We start from the raw sequence: 19,445 nt of genomic DNA on the forward strand, positions 1-19,445 counted from the left end.
GAGTCAAGGGAAACACTCTTAGCCAGCATGCCAAATTCTGATAAGAGTGTAAAAAAATTAGTCAACGAGGCTAACCTTAGGCTGGTCGGCCTTTGGGGCTCCCAATCTGCGACGAATGAACCCTCGGCGGGCGGTGTCCAAGCCGACGTGGAACCTGAGCAGCAACCTCAGGCATCGCCTTCTCAGAGGCGGCCAACTGGGGTTACGATCAGGGAAACTGGCGTCCCCCATCGAGCGGAGAAACCTTCAGTCCCCAAGGGCAAGGGAAAACAAAAGGCTGTCGAGCCTGCCGAACTTTCTGACGATTCGTCGGATGTAAACGGTACAATAATCTCGCTTTTAAATAACTTGTCAATTCCCTCTCATCTATTTGATGGGGACGACAACTTTAGGAATGCCCCCTCTTTAAACTCAGATTTCTTCCAGGAACTAGGTATTTCAGTAAATAATGCTACGACCAGTAGTTGTAGCCCGGGTACTTTACTTGTAATCCTTTTACTTTTATCCTTGTTCCCCCTATGACCATTTAATCTCACTGCTCGAGTTATTTCCCTTTGTGCAGGTATGGACTCTGAGGATGTCTTCGATCATTACGAGGCTGTCGCTGCCTTTTCTGTCCCAAAGGTGGCCGCTGCCTCTTCTATCCCAAAGAAGGATAGCAAGAGGACTCGAGGGGAAAGCAGCAAGACCCCCTCGAAGAAGGCTCGAACAGACGATACTCCAACCGCCGCACCTTCCAAGGAGAACACGACACCTCCGCCCCCCACCGAGCAGTCGACTCCCACGACTGTTAATCCACAGCCCTCCTCTAGGGCCGCTGAAAAGGAGGTATTGGACAACTTGCCCGAAGGCTCCCTGTCCAGCGTCATGGTCAGGTCGGCCAGGGAGAGGATATATAAGCTCTTGAAGCACAGACGCAGCCAGGCCACCATCACTGAAACTGCCTCAATGGAGGTCGACCAAATCATCAACAGAGGGTTGAATGAGATAGTAAGCGTAAGTCATCTCCTACTACTTCATCATTTATGTCTGACTTCTTTTCCTTACTTTATCTCACTTTGTCTTCAGGGGCTGCTATCTTTAACTGCTGGCTGGCGCCGTGCTGGGGCGCTGGTTTCTCAGGGAAAGAACTTCAACTCTAGGCTTGCCCAGGCTAAGCAAGCACTTGAGGCTGAGAACAACAAGCTGCTCGAGGAGAGCAAGGAGCTGTCCAAGCTGAATGAACAACTGTGCGAGGACCAAGCTACTCTCACCAAGGAGCTTCAGGACGTCCAAGATGCCTTGAAGAAAGCCAATGAGGAACGGGGGAAATGGAGGGAAAGTTCTGTACTTGTCACCCAAAAGTGTAAGTAACTTGGACTTGATCTAACAGCCAGCAGGGATGAGACAAAGAAGCTCGAAGAGCGGGTGCAGGAGCTCAAGGGGTGAGTGTAGGAGCTCGAGCAGGAAGGGGTCAAGAATTTGAAGAAGTACAAGGAAGCCACTCACCTCTGCTTCTACGATTTCTGGAAGCACAACCGGGAGGCCAACTTCAACTACTTGTCTGAGTGGTTGAAGAAGACTCTGATGGCGTAGTGCGCCATCCAGTTGGAGGCAGAGGAGAAGGCTAAGGCTAAGGCTCTCGCTGTTGATGCTGCAGCTGGTCCTCCTGCCGACCAGGGCACTCCCCCTAATCCTCAAGACCCTCATGCTCAGTAAAAAATTTTCTTTTATTTTATTTTTATGGCCCACGGGTCTGTTTGTAAAGACAATTTATTTTTATTGTTGCAAGGGCAGCTTTTTTACTTATAACTGAACAATTACATCCGAGCAATACTGCTCGCGGTGCAAAAGCTTTTTACTTTTAATTGAACAATTACATCCGAGCAATACTACTCGCGGTGTAAAAGATTGCCTTATTGATATTATAATGTTTCTTTTATTATAATATCTGTTCGCATGACCGAACTTAGCATAGTACTTTGGTTTGATTTAACAAAACATAAATTTTGAAAAATACTCTAAGTACCGTACCATGCTTTCACTCATTTTGTTCATGTGTTTACATACCCTTTGGTATGCTTTGCTATCGATGTACCTCATGTGCCCCCCAAGTGATCGAGAAGCTTTAGGTCCTGGGTCACTTGCCTTGACCACGACCTGTGCGAACATTGCTGCTCGGTAGGAAACGTAACACTTATAATACAGCAAAACAACACATGTAATGAACAAATACTTGTAAAAATAAATTTACAATGGTTGGCAAGAATGATTGGCTGCACACAGTCCCTTATAATCTCGTATTAAAAATGGACTAATCATGTCTTTACGAGTGATCTTAAAAAAGATCTTACACTTATAAGCGATTAGCCATACAATGTGGCTAACCCTTTTTCGAAACGTGTAAAAAGTAAAAATTTATACAAGCCAGTCCTTTAAAAAGGACTGTTCATTGGTGGTACTTGCGCAGGTGTTCACCGTTCCAATAGCGTGGAACGAGATCTCCATTTAAGCGTGCAAGTTTGTAGGTGCCCGGATGAAGGACTTCTTCAATCTGGTAAGGTCCTTCCCAGTTTGGTCCGAGCACTCCAGCAGTGGGGTCGCGGGTATTCAGGAAAACTCGTCGTAGCACTAGGTCGCTGACGTTGAATTTCCTTTCTTTCACCTTTGAGTTAAAATACCGGGCGACCTTTTGCTAGTACGCAGCAACTCGGATTTGGGCTCTTTCTCGTATTTCTTCAATTGAGTCTAGGGACTCCATCATAAGTTGGCTATTCTTGCTCTGGTCGTATGTATTGCGTCGATGTGAGGGGGGGTCTAATTCAACAGGTAACATAGCTTCATACCCGTATGCCAAGGAAAATGAGGTGTGACCCGTCACTGTTCGATGAGAAGTTCTATACGACCAGAGAACTTCAGGCAGCTGTTTTGGCCATGCTCCTTTAGCGTCTTCAAGTCTTTTCTTCAGGGTGTCCTTAAGTGTTTTATTCACTGCTTCGATCTGCCCATTTTCTTGTGGATGTGCAACTGAAGAAAAGCTTTTGATAATCCCGTGCCTTTCGCAGAAGTCGGTGAATAAGTCACTGTCAAATTGGGTTCCGTTGTTTGAGACAATCTTTCGAGGCAAACCATATCGGCAAACAATGTTCTTAATGAAAAAGTCAACTACTTTCTTGGTCGTTATGGTAGTGAGTGGCTCAGCTTCGGCCCACTTGGTGAAGTAGTCGACTGCTATGACTGTGTACTTCACTCCGCCTTTTCCTGTTGGCAGGGATCCAATCAAGTCTATCCCCCATACTGCGAAAGGCCACGGACTCTGCATCTGCTTTAACTCATTTGGAGCTGCGCATGGGATTTTGGAAAATCTCTGACACTTGTCGCACTTTCGCACAAACTCCATTGAATCTTCGTTCATAGTCGGCCAGAAATAGCCCTGCCTTAGAATATTTTTCGCCAAACTTTGCCCCCCAGCGTGATCCCCGCAGAAGCCTTCATGCACCTCCTTCATCAGTTCCTTAGCTTTCTCTGGTGTAATACATCTGAGCAGTGGCAAGGAGTATCCCCTTCGGTATAGAATACCATCGACCAGTATATACCTAGCAGCCTACCTTTGAAGAGTTCTGGCCTTGTTCCTATCTTCCGGTAGTACTCCATTTGTAAGATACTCTAAGTAAGGCGCCATCCATGTGTCTCCCATCCGGATTTCCATGCTGGTTTCATTTGCTCGTATGCTTGGCTCGCTCAATCTTTCTACTGGCACAATGTTCAAAGTGTCAGCATCTTCGTGCTCGCGAGTTTGGCTAAGGCATCTGCGTTCGAATTCTGATCCCGAGGTATTTGCTGGAGGGTATACTTCTTGAACTGGGCCAATAGATCTTTTGTTTTGTTCAAGTAGGCCACCATTTTTAGGCCTCGTGCTTGATATTCCCCTAGAACTTGATTCACTACCAGCTGTGAATCACTGTAAATATTCAGCACCTTTATACTCATGTCTTTTGCCATTCTTAATCCAGCGAGGAGTGCTTCATATTCGGCTTCATTATTTGATGCGATGAAGTCGAACCTAATGGCACAGTGAAATCGATGCCCTTCTGGCGTTATCAAGATCACTCCTGCTCCCGCGTGAGATTCGTTTGACGACCCATTTGTGAATAACTTCCACGAAGGAGCTTCATCTTGAGGCTTAGGCGCACTAGGATTTTCGCACTGCTCGCTGTCTGGGAGTTCGGTGAACTCTGCAATAAGATCAGCCAAGACTTGTCCTTTAACACCCTGGTTACCCCAGAACAGTTACGGTGAACAGTGAACCGGAAATTCAACTCGCTACCCGAGTCCTTTGGTAAAAAACGTGATCTAAGTACTGTTATCAGGTTAAGGTGAAAACCAATAAAAAGGAAAGGGTACATTTCATTACATAAATAAACTGCTCATGAGCCTTTCAAAATGTTTACAAGTAGTTCGTAAAACAAAAGAGTCGCTATTGTTTCAGATTTACAGTCCCCGCCGGCCTAAGCGGCAAAAATAAGGTAAACCCCTAGTCCCTCTGAGAACTCCTTGACCGTGGCGGTCAAGCGGCCCTGTATGTACACAACATCGCCCAAGCTCTCCACTCAGGGTTGGTTAAGCTTCTCCTTTCCTTTACCTGCACCACATAGCACCCATGAGCCAAGGCCCAGCAAGAAAACACAATAAGACATGATATAATATCAACAGCGATCATAATAACCATTCAGGACTATCAGTCCAAACAAATAGGTGACAATAGCCAAAAGTCACAATAATGAGCATCGCTTCCTCTATTCATGTGACGATAGGGTCACCAGGGCTTAACGGGTAAGTGATTCTTTCATAAGTTTGTTCGGGACAGGTGCATGATGATTAGTCACCAACATAACCTTCCTCACGACTCTAGAGTCGAAGCTATGGACAACGTCCCTTAGCCACGTGACTAACAATCACCGGGTTCATATACCTTGGCTATAGACATCTGGTTGTAGACCAGGCAAGCGCTTATAAGTTCTTCGACCTTAGGGTCGGTCCCGCATTAATGCCATAGAGCCATTCAATGCGTGATCATCGACTTTAGAGTCGGTCCCTAACTAGTCAGTGTCTCAAACAGGTAATCAGCGTTCACTAGCATTTATTATGCAACCCATGTCCACATATATCAACCAACATGCCCCAATATCAAACCATGCATGTCATATACCTATACAGGGTGCAACTGTATTCATACACTGTTTTCTTACCTCTGGTTCGAGTGAGAATTATTATACGAACGACCCCTGAGAACGATCAACCTTTAAAATCCTTGACGGTCACCTGGTCATAACCAAATTATAGGATTCATTAATAAAAATGATAAATGAGGGTTCCCAAACCAAATCCCAGCCCCCGAGACATCAAATACTACCCAACCGGGTACTAGGTCCAACCCCGAGGCCTAAGGTTTGAATCCCCAAGTTAAAAACCACATTTTGGCAAACTTGACCTAAAGGGTCGCGGCCCTCCCCTGCTGCGCCGCGGCGCGCCCTCAAACAGAGAGGGCTCCCCTCTGCCAAACGCCAAGGGCCGCGGCGCACCACAGCCACGCCACGGTGCCCAGCCCAGACCAGCAACCGACCATACACGAACCCAGTTTTTCCCCTGTGCTCCTTCCTCTCAAACCAGCCCCTCAAACCATCTCTAAACCTCATCCAAACATATAATTAAACCCCCAAATAACACCCTTAGCTCACTCTCATCAAATCCCAATCAAACCAACACTAAAACCCCCTTTGATTCTCACTTCCCACATTAAAATCATGAACTGAAAACCAAAAGTAAAACAAAGCACCAGCTGTGATAAATGAGCAAAACTCACCTTGAAACCTATTTTGAACCTCCCACACAAGCTAAATCAAGTGCACCAACCCAGCCTTTAAGTTTCCCTTGGTTGAATCCACACCTAGAGCTCAAAACCTCAAAGGAGATAATGGAGGAAGTTGTGTACGAGAAGGATAAGGGAGTGCCTCTGTTTTGCTCTGTTTAAATCTACCACCTTCTACAGCCACTTAAGTCACATATATCCACCCCTAAAATGACCAAACTGCCCTTGTGTCATCTAAAGCTTCCCAAGCTATTCTAGGGGTAAAGTTGGTACTTCTCGCTTAACCCGTTAATCATAATTAACGCTTCCTAATTCCCGCTAATCTCAATATCCTCAAACACCAATAATTCATATCCCGTTACCCTAAAATCCCCGGTAACGCTATGATCATTAATATCACCCCGAGACTCACCCCGAGACTCACCCCGAGCTCAAACCTGTTATGACCAAACCGATAAATCATGTTTAAAGATCGTCTCATGTCGAAATACTCGAACCAATCCACATTATAACGTGGTCCCACAATATATCATTAACATGCTAACAGATATTCAATTATACCCTCAACGGGCCAAATTACCAAAACGTCCCTGTAAACAAATGTGGACTCGCATGCATGCATTTAACATCATATTATAATATAATTCTCATAAACATGCATAAATACATTTAATGGCATAATTAAACAGTTATGGCCCTCCGGGCCTATTAATCCAGCCATTAACCATAATAGGGAATCTGGAGCATTACATGTCCCTTTACTGCTGCTCGCGGTGAATATGTAATATCGAACTGCCCTAGTTCGACAACCCATTTCAATAAACGCCCAGCCGCCTCTAGTTTTTGGAGGACTTGCCGAAGGGGCTGGTCAGTTAAGACTATAATGGGATGGGCTTGGAAGTAAGGACGTAGCTTCCTTGAGTCCAAGATTAAACAATACGCTAAACTTTCGATGGGAGGATAACTCAGTTCTGCTCAAATTAGCCTCTTGCTTACATAGTAAACCGCTTTTTGTACGCCTTCTTCCTCTCGTACTAGTACCACACTAGCAGCAACTTCAGTGATTGCCAGGTATATGAAAAAAGTTTCTCCTTTGATAGGCTTTGATAAAATAGGAGGTTGTGCCATATGGGCTTTTAAGGCCTGAAAAGCTTGCTCGCAGTCTCCTGTCCATTCGAACTTCTTGTTGCCCCTAAGTAGATTGAAGAAAGGGATGCATTTGTCCGTTGATTTGGAAATGAACCTACTTAGGGCGGCAATTCTCCCAGTTAAACTTTGTACATCCTTGATCTTCTCTGGCGATTTCATGTCGATCAGGGCTTTTATCTTTTCGGGGTTGGCCTCGATTCCTCTTGAATTGACAATAAACCCCAAGAACTTCCCTGATCTGACTCCGAAGGAACATTTGAGAGGATTTAATTTCATTTGGTACTTGTTCAATACATTGAAGCACTCTTGTAAATCCTTCACATGTCCTTTTGCTTTTTTCAACTTTACCAGTATGTCATCCACGTACACCTCCATGTTTACGCAGATCAATTCTTTAAACATGTGGTTAACCAATCGCCGGTATGTGGCACCTGTGTATTTCAGTCCGAAGGACATTAATTTATAACAGTATAATCCCGTATCAGTCCGAACGCTGGTGTGATCCTCATCAGGGGGATGCATGCTAATCTGATTGTAGCCGAAGTATGCATCCATGAAGGAGAGGATCTCGTGTCCTACAGTAGCATCGACCAACTGGTCGATCCTTGGGAGTGGGAAGCAATCCTTCAGGCAGGCTTTATTGAGGTCTGTAAAATCCACACAGGTTTGCCATTTGCCATTAGGCTTGGGAACAAGTACTGGATTAGAGACCCGCGATGGATAAAACGCCACCCTGATGAATCCATTCTCCTTTAATCTTTCAACTTCTTCTTTTAAGGCTCTCAACCGATCCTTATCGAGCAGCCTTCTTTTCTGTTGCACGGGTAGAAAACTCCTATCTATGTTCAGGACATGGCTGATAACTGCAGGATCTATCCCAGCCATGTCTTTGTGCGATCAGGCAAAGACTTCCTGGTTTTTCCGCAAAAACTCCACCAGTGCATGCTTCATGGTTGGCTCTAAGTTTTTGCCGACCTTCATGACTCTGGTCGGGTCTTTTTCGTCAAGTTGGATCTCTTCCAGGTCCTCGACGGGTCCAACATTTTCCTCAAAATCCCCAAAGAGAGGATCTAAATCTCTATCCTCACTTTGGGCAACACCCTATTTGGTGACTTCATCACCGAATTGGGCTTGTGTATCAATTTCCATCTACAACCTATCTGGGGGAGTGCTTTTTGACGTTCCCTTCTTCGCCTTCGTGACTGAGGTGTTGTAGCACTCCCTGGCCTCCCTCTGGTTTCCCAACACGCGTCCTACCCCTGCGTTTGTCGGGAATTTCATGGCTAAGTGCCATATAGAGGTGACGGCCCGTATATCAACCAGTATAGGCCATCCTATGACGACATTGTACACCAAAGGACAATCGACTACTATGAAAGTAGCGAGTAATGTCCTGGTAGCAGGCGCTGTACCTGCTGTCACTGGTAGTCTGATTAACCCTGCTGGGGCAAGTCCCTCACCAGAGAAGTCGTATATTGTTTGGTTGCAGGGCTCTAGGTCCTTAATGGACAACTTCATGCGTTCCAGCGAAGACTTATACAGGATGTTCACCGAACTTCCTGTATCAACTAGCACTCTCTTCACCATCATATTGGCCATTTGGATATCCACGACCAGAGGATCGGAATATGGGAACTGGACATGTTGGGCATCGCTATCAGAGAAGGTTATTTCGCCCTCTTCTGACTGAGCCTTTTTCAGCGCGCGGTCATCCACAGTCATCATCTCGATGTCCTGGTCGTGGCGTAGAGTCCGAGCATATCGTTCTGGCCTTTCCGCTGTTTCGCGCGAGGTGCGGGCCTCCGCAGATGGTTAACAATGTGCCAGTCACTAGATCAGGCTGCAAAGGTCGCAAGCGTTGGCGTGTGGGCGCTTGCTCGTTGCCACCTGGAGCTTCTCGTTGGGAATTTCCCGAGGCCCGTATATATCTTCTCAAGTGTCCTTGTCTAATAAGGAACTCGATCTCATCCTTCGGCTGGTTGAATTCGTTGGTATCATGTCCGTAGTCATTATGATAACGACAGAACTTGGTAGTGTCTCTTCTCGAAATATCCTTTCGAATGGGAGCAGGTTTCTTATAAGGCACACTGGAACTCGTGGCCTGATAAACCTCTCCCCGAGACTCAATAAGGGCAGTATAGTTAGTGAACCGAGGTTCATAACGATTACCCTTGGATCATTTATTGTCAGAGGTGGAAGGCTCATTGTGTGGCCGTTTCCCCCCATTCTTGCCATTGTCGTTGCCGTTCCCGTTCCCGTTGGGCTTGGACCCATTGGCGGATTTGGTGGGCTCGGCGGTCCCCTTGTCCTTGCCTGGGGGTTTTCCTTCATTGGCGATGGCATCTTCGAGCTTGATATATCGATCAGCTCAATCCAAAAATTCTTGGGTAGTTCTGACCCCATGTTTTCTGAGGTTGTCCCAGAGAGGCGTGCAGCGCTTAACCCCCGCAGTTATGGCCATCATTTTACCTTCGTCCCCCAGTGTTTTCGCTCCAGCAGCTGCTCGCATAAAGCGCTGGACGTAGTCCTTTAGTGGCTCTCCGTCTTGCTGGCATATTTCAACCAGCTGGTTTGCCTCAGTCAGGTGCACACGACCTGCGTAGAACTGTCCGTAAGACTCCTTTACGAACATTTCCCAGGAAACTATACTTGCAGGAGGGAATTTGAAAAACCACTCCTGTGCGGCATCAGAAAGTGTTGCAGGGAAGATCCTGCACCGAGTGTCTTCGGACACTTTCTGAATGTCCATTTGTATCTCAAACTTGTTGACGTGAGATACCGGGTCACCATACCCATCAAAGTTCAGAAGCGTAGGCATCTTAAACTTGCTAGGAGTTTCTGCCATAGCTATCCTCTAGATGAAAGGAGTGCCTTTTCTCCTATCGTGGTCGATGTAAGATGTTCTTCCCCCGACCAGCTACTGCACTGCCTGGTTGAGGGCATCTATCTGGGCCTGCACGGCGCCAGGAATCGTCGTGGCCTCTGGTGCTGGGGGGATGTACTCGTCGTGCCGCTCGCGGCGATTGTTGAGTACATCTCTCAAATCCTCATCTTTCCTCCGCTGCTCACTAGCTCTGAGCCGGTTGAAGACGTTATTTTGCCTGGGCTGCCCCCCAGCGTCCCGTCTATCGGGTTGGTCATCCCTAGGTGGTAGGCTTCGGCCCCCACCTCTTTCTTTATTCCTCCGACCGGCGTTTCCTCTGCCTGAGTTGGCCTCATTATAACCATGGCCATCTCTGAATCTTGATTGGCTATGGTGGGATCGACTGTTCCCTCGGTTGCCTTCCCGGGCTGGAACCTCTTGAGCGTTAGAGGGTGGCCTGCATTGGTCGGCAGGTCTCTGTGCATTATCATGTCGTGGGGGGCCTCGGACCGCAGAGCCTAACTCTGAGTTCCTCCTGTTACTAGGTGGACACTGTCCTCTGCTCGGAGGGTTTGGTTCATCGCCCCTGTGGCGTCTAGGATTGCGAGGCGGCTGTCCGGCCCTATTTTGCCTCTGCTACAGGGGATTGCCACGACCAGCTTGGGATAGAGGTTGTGCCTCAGGGTCCATCAGCGGGACATCATCCTGAGGTGCCGGTGGCTGCTCAGACCTTTGTGGGCTCGAGGGTTGGATAGGCGGGCATGGATTGGGACCCCTGTGGGGCGGCCTATTCGCAGGATGATCAGGCTGCGAGGCAGGTGCAGCCTGATTCCTAGCCAGTTGTAGGGCTGCCTCGAGGGCTGCCATAGCCTCCCTCTGGTGATGGTCCATCTCTGCCTGTCTTTCACTCAGCTCAAGGCATTGCCGTTCAATTTCTTGTTGCTGCCGCGCCATGATTTCAGCAGCACTTTCCTGGTTGGCCCTCAGATTGGCCAGTTCATCCTGCAATACCCCTAGGGTATTCTTCAGCGTCTCAGAGTCCATTTCTTCCTCATCAAATTCCAAATGTGGCTCATCCTCAGCCACGTTTGGAGGTGGAGGAGGCGGGTGAGAGGGTGCAGCGCCGGCCGCCTGTCTAGTTTTCTTGGTAGTTTTCGCAATTGATCTTTCAACGATAATGTATCAAGCTCTCAATGAAAGCACCAGAATGTTGACCCTGATTTTGGCCAACTGACACGGAGTCAAATATGCTTGATTTGGACAAACACGTTGGAAAGAATATGATGACGAAACAATAAAGAACACAAGAGTTTATAGTGGTTCGGCCCCAGAATCTGGTAATAACCTACATCCACTTGAACTGTTATTGATATAGGATCCAAAGGAGTGATCAAAGAACTAGGGTTTAATGAGTTTCACTAACCCTTGAAGAACAAGACAATATATCAAATAGGATAACTCTAATCTCTAGTGATCAGAAAGCAAAAAAGAAGAAGAAGATCCCTTTCCCTTGAGCCATCCTTCTTTATTTATAGGCTCAAGGAGGATTTACATTAATTTGTTAAAGATATTATTTCCTAAATAATCGGATACTCAGGAAATCATGGGAGATAATTTCGGATACTATCATAACTGCATAGGATCTTTTCTGCGTATAGCATGCGTACAACTAGGCTGGTCGTATGAAGAGATCGATCATCGTGACAGTAGATGTCTTCCTGGTCGATGGTCGAGCACGAACTCTGCTAGATGTTAACCACGTGTACTAAATGTTTGCCATGTCATTCATGCTTGTTTTTTGGATAACAATACCCTACAATTTATCCCTATTTGCCTTTGGCTATAAATAAGGGAGTTGGATGATAATTTTTGGAGGAGGTTACCACTCTACACAAAGTTTCTACACTTTCAAACCTCTTTATTCTCTTCATCTTCTTCTTTTTTTTTTGGTTAATTTTCTATGTATTTTTAGAGGAACAATTTGGGGGTTTTCCTCCAAATTTTCCTATCTATGTTTGTAATTTTTATTCTAGTTATGAGTTTCTAATATTTTTAAGATTATTAAGGTGATGATGAAACAATATGTAACTAGATAGTGTTTATTTTGTATGTTGATTTCCCATTTTGTGCAACAAAGTTTATGGAATTTTCTTCTTCAAATATCTTCTTTCATCTTAAATATCATGTATTTTGGATTGTTAGCACATATTTACACTTTATTCTTCATTAGTGCAAAAACATAATATTCTTTGTGTAAGATGTGTCATTAAATTGTACACATCCATGCTTAGAACAAAAATATTTTGTTTTGACTTATAAATAATGTTCATTGATTTATTTGTTATTTCATTAGATTGATTTACACTAAATGCTTTGAAATTATAAATTTGAAAAGTGAAGAAAATCCCTATCTTTTTAGAAGTAATTGGTGCTTAAAATTACAAATCTATTTAGAAAATGAAAGTTTGATTTATTTTAACTATCACTAAAACTTAGGAATCAATGTACTTTTAAATATTATTGAACTTATATTTTGTGGATTCTATTATCTTAATAATCTTTCTTTTACTATCTTGATTTCTACTTTTAATTTATTTTTATATATTGTCTTTAATTTCTTTATTACTATCTTTTATTTTATTTTTATTGTTACAAATTCTCATTAATCTTTGAAGCTAGGTTAGAATTTATTAATTTTGGTTTAAAATAGTTTTCTTTTCGATTTTACAACTTCTTTGGGTTCGACATCCTTCCTTACACGATCACTATTCTATATGAACGATTCGTGCGCTTGCGATATAAATATTTAAAACATACCTGTTTTGGGTCCATCAAGTTTTTGGCGCCGTTTCTGGGGAGTTGCAAGAAAAAAGAAACGAAATTTATCTCAAGGTTAGTAAATTCTTCTACTAGTTATTTTAATTTTTGCTCTTAAAAAAAAACTATATATACAAAAATATAAAAATATATATATCTATAAAAACTAAAAAAAAAAGAGATAAAAAGAAAATTTGGGACGGTTCTACCACCCATAAAAAAACTTATTTATATATTTATATTTATTACATTTTTTTTAGTTGACGGCACTTGTGCCTCCTAATTTTTCTATCTTTTTAATGTTTATAGTTGATGGCCCTTGTGCCGCCTAATTTTGTTGTAATTTTATTTCTTTTATATATTTGTTAGTTGACAGCACATGTGCCTCCTTACCTTTGTTATAATTTCATTAATTTATTTTGTTGTAGTTTTTATTTTATTTTATTTTTGCAAGTTACTAGTTGATGGCAATTTTGCCTCCTAGTCCTTTATCTTATGTTTTAGTTGATGGCACTTGTGCCTCCTAATTTTTCTCTTAATTTTGTTATGGTTGATGGAATGCTATGCATCCCTACTCTTGTCTAATTTTTGATAATCTTACTTAATTTTACCTTATTTTTCTTTATCTTTTATCATATTATCGTATAATTGTTTAATATCTTAACACTGTTTTTGTTCTCTTAATTTTATTTTCTTATTTTTTTTCCTTAATTGTCATCTTAAAAAATAAAATTAGTTTGTCATTTAGTTTACCATATGGATCATTTTAACTATAGTTGGAATTCTGAGTACAACTATTATGAGCACTCAAATTTAAATTATGGAGAAACTAATGATATGTATGATATGCATGAATCTTTTGATATCCCATTTGCCCCAACCTATAATCCAAAATTTTCATGGAGTCATACCCAGTCTCCAATAGGGCATGAATTCAACATGCATAATCAAAGTCATGCCCAATCCGACCTATCATATCTCATTCAACAAGAAACGAGCTCATCTTTAGAGGATACCCTACACCAGTTCATGCAATCAACCTACCAAATCTTACAAGCCCAGTCTCAGTCAATCTCAAAAATTGAGACAATAGTAGGACAACTTGCAACTGTTATAGAGTTGGAAAAACAAGTTTACCCCAACCAACTCATTCCCAATCCAAATAGTCAAATTGAAAATGAAAAGGAGAATGAAGTTGTTGAAGAACTTGTAATATGCATCCAACCCCCTAATAAAACCAAAGAGTTGGATGAAATAATTTTCGAGGCTCATGAGGAAAATGAACAAGATATAATTATATCTCAAGAGCCCATAAATGAAAAAAAATTATATTTACTCAAAATGAAAAGGAGTCTAATATAGATATGCAATTTTCGTATTTTATTGATATTCCATTAAAATTGCATATTTCTAATTTTCTTGTAGGTGTGATGTTATCAATTATTATTTATGGCATTTGCATCAAAGTCATAACTCACTCTACAAATGAAATTTTACACCATCAATTGGGTGTAGGTTAAAAAATATAATAATTATAGTCGAGCTAAAGACTATAAACTAAAGCGTTTTGTGGGAGGCAACCCATACTTTCATATTTCATTTTATATTTCACTTTTATTGTGTGTTATGTTTCATGTTTTTCAAATTCCAAAAAGCTTGAAGGAAACTTCTTGCCCCAAAAGAAAAGAAGAGAAGAAAACAAAAGAGTCAAATCAAGGAAGTATTCATTAAAGGGAGAAGTTCTTAATTTTTTCCATTTTGTTAAACATTGAGGACAATGTTTCATTTAAGTTTGGGGGTAGTGTGTATGTGTTTTTCTTTGTGTTTTTGCATGTTTTTCATTTGTTGTAAAATTAAAAAAAAAAATTCGTTATTTGTTTTTCTTTTTGTTTTTATGTGACTTTCATTTGTTGTTATATATATATATATATATATGTATATATTTTCCTTGTTTTGTTTGAAAAAAAAATATTGGTGATTTTCATTTTCTAATTATAAGAATTATGATTGAAATTGTTCTTAGTTCTTAGAAAAATATAAATAATTATTAAGCTTTACTTTTAATTTCTAAGTTAGTTTTGTTTAAATATATATTTTTCATAATATGTCACTTTTCTATTCTATTCGAATTTGTGATATTTGGATATAATTTATTTAAACATTAAATTCTTTAAATCTCTAAAAAAAAATTTTTTTGAAAAATCATAGAATTTGCTTGATAATCTCTTGAGATTTAATTTATTTTTGTTTGCATAAGCTTGTCTAAATGTTTACATGATGATTTTTGTGTTTGCAAGTTAAATATTTATTTTGAAAATAATTTTAACTTTTTAATTAATTACATAAGCTTTACTTTTATTTGTGATTTTTTTTTGAACTATTTCCATTATGTAATTTTTGACAAAAACATTTGACATCACCAATTAAAAAAAAAATGTTTTTAATTTTCCTTTTGCTCGAGGACTAGCAAATATTAAGTTTGGGGGTGTGATAACTCTACAAAATAGAGTTATTTGACCACTTTTTATGTGCTAATTGTTGTTTAATTCTTGAGTTTTTAATTGATTTATTATGTTTTTAAGTAATTTTGAATTTATTAGGTTTATTTTGATTTTCTATATTTTTGTGTGTTTTGTAATTATTTTGTTGTAAAAAGTTTTAGTTAATTAGTTGAATTATTATTGTTTAGTTTGAGGTAAAAAATGGTGTATTATTTAATTCAAATGTTAAATATAAATTAAGTTATTGTAATGACCCAACTATTTCTAAGACTTTGGGCCATTAGATCTACTATACATAACTACTATTTTGGGAAAGATACATAAGAAATAATATAACTAACTTTATTAAATCTTGAAATATTGTATCAAATACATAATAATAGAAAATATGGCATGGGTACCCATTGTTTAAAACATAAAACATAATTTTAAACTAAAGAAAATTGTTTACAAAACTAAATGCGGAAAAAACATGATTTAAAAGACTAAAAAAATAAATAACTTCATCCTCAATCGACACGCAGTCCACACATTCCATCCATCCTCAACACACAAGCCAAGCTACAAGAATCCTTCCGCCTTCCATATTCATTTTCCTGCATCACACTAAAAATAAAGGAATGAGCCTAATGCCCAGCAAGGAAAACCTACTAAAAACATACATCATATATCATAAGCATAAAACTACATCACATACTATAAAACATAATACTATCTAAAACATACATAATAAATCATACGCATACACTAAAAACATATGACTATAAAAATGTATATCATATAGGACTACAATATTAATGGTCATTAACTCATTAACATGGCATGCGATAAACCATCTAGGTCCCCGGTCTAATATCTGAGGTAGGTTAGATCGCATGGTAGTACATGATAACCCATCTAGGTCTCCTGTCTAATATCTGAGGTAGGGTAAACCATAACTCTAAACCATGAAAATGATAAACTAATCTTGGGGCTTGCTATCTAAACAAGTCAAATGCCCAAGGACTACAAAACATAGCATACATATACTTATTATAGCATAAACATATCATAACATAAACTTATCATAACATAAACATAGCATATCATATCATACAAACATACAAGATCTATCCTATTTTCCTTACCAAAATACTGGGATGATGAGAACAAAGTCGAGATTTTGGAACACTCCTAAAAACCATTAATAGAGATGTGGGTTTTCTAAAAGAAAGAGATGAAGAGGAATGAACTAAACCATCAAGAAGATACTTACCAACAAGAAATCTCAAGTTCGAAGATCTTAGATGCCTAACCAAGAATAGAGAAGATTGGGTTAGGAATTGAGCAGAGAAAAACTATAAGAACTAACAATACTGAAAAGGAACTAAGAATAGGAATACCTTTGAAATTTCTATGACCGAACTACATCTCGAAACCGAAATACACACTATGAACCTTACTTCCCAAGTGTCTAATAAGCTTAGAATGACAAAGCTTATAACCCCAACCCAAGTGTTTATCACTCTATAGTCTCACTAGCACCTAGAAGGCTCTGATCAATGCTTGAAGATTGAATGAAAAAGCTTGGTGCTAGGTCCTATTTATAGAGTTATAGGAATAAAAATCTTCTAATTATAATCCAAATTTAAATTTAAATTTAAAATAGAATCCTAACTTTTAACTTTCTAAATCCCGTAACTCTAAACTAACATACAGTAAAATTAACATATCTGGAGCTATAGGACTCTGATTTAGAAGATCTTTATACTGTTAGAAATCTAATTAAATTATCTACAACTTTTTAGAAATACTATTTTTCTAAATTCATAACATAACTGGGTCAAAAATAGGTCGGAAGTTACAGTACCCTAAAGTTACGAAAAATCTATTTAATTATCTAAATCACAAATAAATAAAATTGTGACAAATGTCATGCTCCTAACAAATTCTGATGAAGACTAAGTCTTATATTTCCCTTATTTTATCATTAAAATAATAATTCCTTAATAATCATACATATGACAAGTGTCATATTCCTATTGGCTCTATCTAAACCTTAGGAATAATCTATGCTCATGACAAATGTCATATTCTTAATAGCTCTATCTAAACCTTAGGTTATAATAATTATCATATTAATAACCAGCAATATTAATCAAACCTTATGTTATAATTAATATTCTTAAACTATAGGTTAAACTTATAAAATCCATAACTATTGTTAGGAGTTTCTAACTAAGTCCCGGCTTGAACCAAAATCCACAGTAATGAACATACTATAATTAATACTAGCTACTACTACTACTACTACTACTACTACTACTACTACTACTACTACTACAGTTATAACTAGCTAAATAAATTCTGGGACTCTACAGTTATAATTAATATTTTCAAAGAATTAACTTAATTTATTTTATAGTTGGAAATATTTTATTATGATTTATTTTATATTTATTTTGTAAGGAATTTATGACATTTTTTGGAAAAGGATAAAAAGCTTAAAAAGATAGGAAAATGTGGCATTTCTCCAATTGCAAAACCACCTCATTTAGCCCATGCCACTCCAGTCCCAAGGCCCATCATGCAACACTGTAGAGTCCAAGAACTTTACTTAGCTAGTTAGATAGTAGTAGTAATAGTAATAGCTAGTAGTAGTTGTAGTATGTTTATGACTGTGGATTTTGGTTCAAGTCGGGACTTAGTTGGACACTCGTAGTAACACTTGTAGATTTTATAAGTTTAACCTATAGTTTAAGAATATTAATTATAACATAAGGTTTGATTAATATTGCTGGTTATTAATATGATAATTATTATAACCTAAGGTTTAGATAGACCCAATAAGAATATGACACTTGTCACGAGCATAGTTATTCCTAAGGTTTAGATAAAGCCAATAAGATTATGACACTTGTCAGATGCATGGTTACTAAGGAATTATTATTTTAATGATAAAATAAGGGAAATATAAGACTTAGTCTTCACTAGAATCTGTTAGGAGCATGAAATTTATCACAATTTTATTTATTTGTGGATTAGGTTGTTATTTAGATAATTAAATAGATTTTTCGTAACTTTAGGGTACTGTAACTTCCGACCTATTTTTGACCCAGTTATGTTATGAATTTCGAAAAAATAGTATTTCTAGAAAGTTGTAGATAATTTAATTATCTTTCTAAAGGTATAAATATATTCTAAATCGGAGTCCTACAGCTCCAGATATGTTGATTTTACTGCAAGTGAGTTTAGAGTTACGATATTTAGGGAGTTAGAAGTTTGGATTCTATTTGTTTTTATTATTTTTGTTTTAAAAATCAAGCTTTGACTCCTTAAATCTCTTTGAACAATTTGACCAAGTCCTAAGCCTTTGGCTGAAAGATATTCAAATATTTTCAATTAAATTCATTATTTTTATTCAAAGCCAAAAAGAAGATTTTTATTCCTAGAACTCTATAAATAGGACCTAGCACCAAGCCTTTTCATTCATTCTTCAAGCATTAATTAGAGCATTCCAGGTGCTAGTGAGACTATAGAGTGATAAACACTTGGGTTGGGGTTATAAGCTTAATAAACACTTGGGAAGCAAGGTTATAGTGTATTTCGGTTTCGAGGTATAGTTCGGTCATAGAAGCATTCAAGGTATTCCTTATTCTAGTTCCTTTCTGTATTGTTCTTATAGTTTTTCTACTCAAATCCTAACTCGTATTCTCTATTCTTGGTTAGGCATCTAAGTTCTTCGAACTTAAGGTTTTCGTTGGTAAGTATCGTTTTGATGGTGTAGTTTATTCTTTCCATCTCTTTTCTTTAGTATACTCACCTCTCTATTATGGTTTTTAGGAGTGTTCCAAAGTCCCAATCTTGTTCTCATTATCCCGGTATTTTGGTAAGGAAAATAGGATAGTTTTATATGCTTATATGTTATGTTGATAAGTTATGCTATAGTATGTTATGTTTTCTTATGTTTCATGGTTATGATTTACACTACCTCAGATATTAGACAGGGGACGTAGATGGGTTATCATAAACCTAACATGTGATCTAACCTACCTCAGATATTAGAAAGGGGACGTAGATGGTTTATCACATGTTTTAATGGCCATTAATAGTATAGTCTTATATGATGTACGTCTTTATAGATATATGTTATATGTTTATAGCTTATAGTTATGTGTATGATTATGTTTCATGCTTGTAGTAGATTTTCCTTGCTGGGCATTAGGCTCATTCCTTTATGTTTATATGTGCAGGAAAATAGTTATGGTGGCGGAAAGATTCTTGGCAG

This window comes from Humulus lupulus, chromosome 7 (genome assembly GCF_963169125.1).
Source record: "Humulus lupulus chromosome 7, drHumLupu1.1, whole genome shotgun sequence".
NCBI lineage: Eukaryota > Viridiplantae > Streptophyta > Magnoliopsida > Rosales > Cannabaceae > Humulus > Humulus lupulus.